Consider the following 5083-nt stretch of genomic DNA (forward strand, 5'->3'; position numbering starts at 1 on the left):
CCGATTTCAACGGTAACGGCAGAAAGCGTCAGCACGCTCAGCTCATCACTGGAGTAACGTCTGTACAACGGGTGAGATAAAACTCAACGCCTGACTGAATCATCCATTCCCTTTTCGATCCTACGCCATACGTTAAACTTGAGGTAAGTCTTGTGTTCAGTTTCCTTAAAAAGCATCAACATTCACGCTAAGCATAGTTTCAATCGAGTTCCCGTCACATCATATATTAACTCTATTTCGAACTGTTGCTGATTACATGTTGGTTATTATTGATTCGTTCATGTTCCTTTGACATGTTCATGTACTTTTTTTCCAGGTGAAACAAACATAAAGAATTCATAATTCATTTAAGAATTATTAATTAGGACAACATCAAATTATTTATCATGTCTGAGAAAAGTAGTGCAAATTTTGGATAATATGAAAGTGGCTCCAACTTTTATGGCGCGAACGAAGCTAGCATTGACTAGCTGGGATGTTAAATAATGGAACGCAATTTTTATTAAATGCAATTTACGTGATTAATATTTACAAGCATAGTGTTCTTTGGAACAAAATTAAGTGGAACAAAATGTTAGCTGGTAGTGCGGTGACAAATCGCAGTTGATCCGAACCACGGTTCGGCTCGCATGTGATTCGCGGATTAATATATACCAGTGTATGGAATGTCACAATTATAGATTTGTGTGTAAATTTAAACATGTCTTGATGGACCCTAATTTATGCACTGTGCAGTTATGCTGGTAGTTGGGTAATGTCATAATGGTTATTGGGTTGGGCTTGGACTAAAAAAGGGAAATTGTAATGGTTTAGTATAATAAGACATTATGTATGGTTTTGTACAATGCTAATCTTTTTTTCTTTTTTCCTCAGGTAATATTGCTTTTGCTGTTCTAAAATAAACACTGCTCTTAGGTAAGAATGGCTGATCAAATGCATTATTTTAAATCTAATCTGAGACACAAAGCAGTTAAATCGTTGTCTAATTTTCTGCAAGGTATATTAAGAACGACAGTAAGCTTGTTGACGATGATCTGACTGATGACTGATATGTGTGATGAGATTAAAACTAGGGCTGTGCAAAAAAATCGATACAGCTAACTACCGTGATAGTTAGCTGTATCGATAGTGTATCGATATTTCGATCTCTACTGTCGATATTTTAAAAACCATCAAATCCCTCTGTGTGCGTCAAACGACCTCCTCACCGCTGCTGTAGTTGTCACTGTCCAGTTGTCTGCCATATACGGCCATTCGGCCAATGTCTCAGAAGTTAGAGGGAGTGAGAAAATGGCAGAAAATGTAAAAACACCTGCAGCTTTCAAAGAGCTGCAGGTGTTCAGCTCTATTTTTTACATTTTTGATTGTATTGTGATACGTATCGTATCATGACCCATGTATCGTGACACGTATCGTATTGGGAGGCCCTTGCCAATACCCAGCCCTAATTAAAACAACTTTTCTTTTAGCACACCACCCATACATGGCACACAAAACAGGTCTTGTGAGGGGGCTGTGCCCACACATAGAAATTCTGTAGGTCCACGGGCTTCTCCCCTTTCAGCGAACATCACAGCGCTTAGTCCACCATCGTGGTCTTCAATCTCCATTACCAACAGCCTGAGTGCTACACCTACAGACACCCCAACCCATGCAGCAGCTGGCAGAAGTCAGACATCAAGCCAAACTGGATTTCAAGTAAGAAGGGCGAGATAGCCCATGGAGAGAAAAAAATCACTTTGGTATTAGGGCTGGGTATTGTTTCAGATGTCTCAAATCGATTCAGATACATTAGATCTCAAATTGATTGGATTGCGATTTTCGATTCAATGATTACATTTTCACTGGCCCCACCACAAAAAAAGTAATAAATGAATGAAATAGTTTTTGTAGTTTTTACCCATTTATTCTTGTAATAAGGTTATGACACCCAATATTTTAAATACCAGTGAAAATTAACAATTATCAATTCTATTTTTGATACTACAGCTAAAACTACTAATATCAATTTCATAGATTAAAGACAAGTTAATAGTTGTTAATAAAAATTAAATGCAAGCAACGCAATATAAGTACAATAGAACAAAGATACAAATGAAGAAATCTGTGCATTTCCGGTAGGTCTAACAGTATTTTTCAGATACAGAAATTGAAAAAAGTAATCAAATGTAAAATAACACGGCATATCTTCACTAATTAGGATTAACCTTTATTTAATCTGCACAAAGTTACAAATTGTTATTCAGTGAAAAGCAGGGAGTGACTTCCTCTTTTGTAGTTTGATTAACATTTAAAAACACAGACAGGTGAAGGTTACTACCACTTTAAGACTAATGCACGGATCAAATTATGATAGGCAATGAATGCATTCTTTTTCTACTTCTTCTCATAACCGTCTGTTTACTCGCAAAGGCCGGAATTTTTTAAAAAAATGTGTGAATTTGCAAGGAGAGAACTAGAATTAATTTCGTAATTTGCACGCTGTCGCGCAGCTGTAAGCGCTTCCAGTGTGTGCTCTTCTCACATAGCGCATGCAAGTTCTCTTTCGCTTGAATGCTTAAATTGACAAGGCTTAAAAATGCGTGCAAAATGTAAACTTTTATGATCATGCAGCACTGGCCCAATCGGGACATTGACAGTTCCTTCAACAGGAATTCTTTTCAGATATAATGTAATGAAAATAAATACAGAAAAACGATGAGAATTGATATTGAATTGACCACATTTAATTTTTTTTTTTTCACTTTTTTTTGCCTATTCCTATTTGGTATATGTGATGAGATTAAAACATATTTTTCTTTTCTTTTAGCACACCCCACCCTTACATGGCACACAAGTATATGACACACAACACAGGTCTTCTCAGGAGGCTGTGCCTACAGGTAGGAATTATACAAAGTGATCTCTCTCGGTTTACTCTGACATATCTACGTACAATGTTTTGCTAGTAATCTGCTATGCCTGCTTTTTCTTGTGTTCTACAGCAATAGGCTTTACGCCCAGCTGCACTACTTCCTGAACTTCAGCCAGCTCCTTGTTTCCTGTCTGCCATTATTGGACAAACTGATTAATCCAGGTGTGCCTCAGCTTAGTAGTCACAACAACAATAATCAGACACACCTGGATTTATCAGTTTGTCCAGTAATGGCAGACAGGAAACAAGGAGCTGGCTGAAATTCAGGAAGTAGTGCAGCTGGGCATAAAGCCTATTGCTAAGGAGATCCTCATCCAGCTCGATTTTATTAGAGAGCAGCAGTTGCAGACTTCACCCCAGACCCAACACATTTTGGGCTCCCACTTTCAACTATTGAGGAGCTACAATGTTTGTAGGAGACATTAAATAATCCAGATGAGAAGAAGAATTTGGTGAGGTAAATTATGGTTTAATCAGATCATTCCTAAAAGTCAGTCCTCATTTTCACTCATGCTATATTCCTTAAATAACTAAGAAGGTACATGTCTTTTTGTTTCAGACTGTTTTTCCTGGAATGGTCGGAGACAAGACTCTTAAAGACACCGTGGGGTGGGTCCTGAAAAAAACAATAAACTCTTCGTGGCGAGACTCATCAATTGAAGTGGGGTCAACTGAAGCCTGCATTCAAAGGGCTCACTTTGAAAAGTGTGGTTTTGGGTGAGTGTCAGTGCTGGAAACGGCATGAAGTGACATCCCAGGGCTCTACAGTGCGACTGACTCGATCAGTGGCTGGTTGCATAAACCTTTAAGACTAGTCTTAAAAGTTAGTCATTTTTTTCTTTCTTCAAGACTGATCATAATTGTATTTCTATACTCAAACTCTATTTAAAACATTAACATCATAACATTATCATAAATTGAAATGCATTAATGCTACTTCTGAGCCTCATTAAACAGTCTGTAAATATAACTAAATCCCACATTTCTGTTATATGCCACCTCTGCAGTGCAAAGATGAATTGTGTTGCTACTGATTTCATTTGATTGGTAACTTATTCTTCCTGATTGCCTCTTATTATTCTAACTCAATTTATGAATTTGAAATTTAATAAGGTTAAAATTTTATAGTCAAAAATCTCCTTATAATGGGAAGGTTATTTTGTCATTGATCAGAATGTGCTCCTAAATTTTTGAATGTGCTCCTAAACTAAAAAGAAATGTAAGCGTAGAGCCCTGCATCCAAAATAAGTTTTGGTGGTTTTATGAGTAACATCACATGGTCATGCTGACCTCTTCTATCTTTGTTTTTTTTTCAGATGCAGTCCGCCGGAATGCCCTGACCAAAGATAACACAGAAAAGGAGATAGAGCTCCTCATCACCAGGTGGTCGGTGCTAGCATATGACAGGGATGGTGGCCGAATCCAGACAATAGACAGACAATGAATTAAAATGTTTTAAATTTAAAAATGTTGATTTTTGGAAAATTCGTATTTGAACTGATTGTGTGTGTGTGTGTGTGTGTGTGTGTGTGTGCACCTGGTAATTATCACGTTGTGTCCCCACAAAGATAGGAATACTAGTATTTTTGTGACCTTGTGTCCCCATGAGGAAACAAGCTTATAAATCAAACAAAATGATGTTTCTTGTAAATGTGAAGTAGGAGAAGGGTTTCTGTGATGGTTGGGTTTAGGGAATGGGGTAGGTAAGGGGAATAAAATATACAGTTTGTATGGTATAAAATGCATTACGTCTATGGAATGTCCCCACAAAACATGGAAACCTGTTTGTGTGTACGAGAGAGAGAGAATGTGTGTTCAAGTGAATAAAAAATGCATTAAACGTGAAATCCTTGTTCTTCCTTGTGTGTTTTATTTTCAGTTAATGTTGCATAATGGTTGCTTAGCAATTTTAGTATTAACCAATCAATAAAATCAATCAATTAAACAAGCCCAAATAAGGAACAGGATTGGAGGGGAGCTTACGTCCTCTCACTCGGGGTTCCGCAATCGGGCCGCGTTAAAACTGAGTGCTCGGCCGTGTCTTCGGGGCGCGTGAAAACCGAGCGCTCGCAGAGCAATCGGACCTAGATTCATGCCGAGGATCGGCCGAGTGTTCCAGCATTAATCGTTCCGCTTTCGGCCCGCGCAATTTTTGCTAGCTGGGTACTG

At 38.0% G+C, this 5083-nt stretch overlaps 1 long non-coding RNA gene across 2 annotated transcripts; it reads left to right on the forward strand.

The window, feature by feature from the left end:
• Positions 1-4761, forward strand: LOC135720612 (uncharacterized). 2 transcript variants are annotated; one of them, XR_010521318.2, is made up of 5 exons: positions 1-143; positions 2810-2882; positions 3247-3371; positions 3474-3631; positions 4231-4761. It is a non-coding gene; the product is annotated as an uncharacterized lncRNA (long non-coding RNA). The 2 variants fall into 2 exon arrangements; XR_010521317.1 differs by lacking the exons at positions 1-143; positions 2810-2882 and having other exon boundaries at positions 3169-3371.
• Positions 4762-5083: the final 322 nt, after the last annotated feature.

This window comes from Paramisgurnus dabryanus, chromosome 1 (genome assembly GCF_030506205.2).
Source record: "Paramisgurnus dabryanus chromosome 1, PD_genome_1.1, whole genome shotgun sequence".
Taxonomy (NCBI): domain Eukaryota; kingdom Metazoa; phylum Chordata; class Actinopteri; order Cypriniformes; family Cobitidae; genus Paramisgurnus; species Paramisgurnus dabryanus.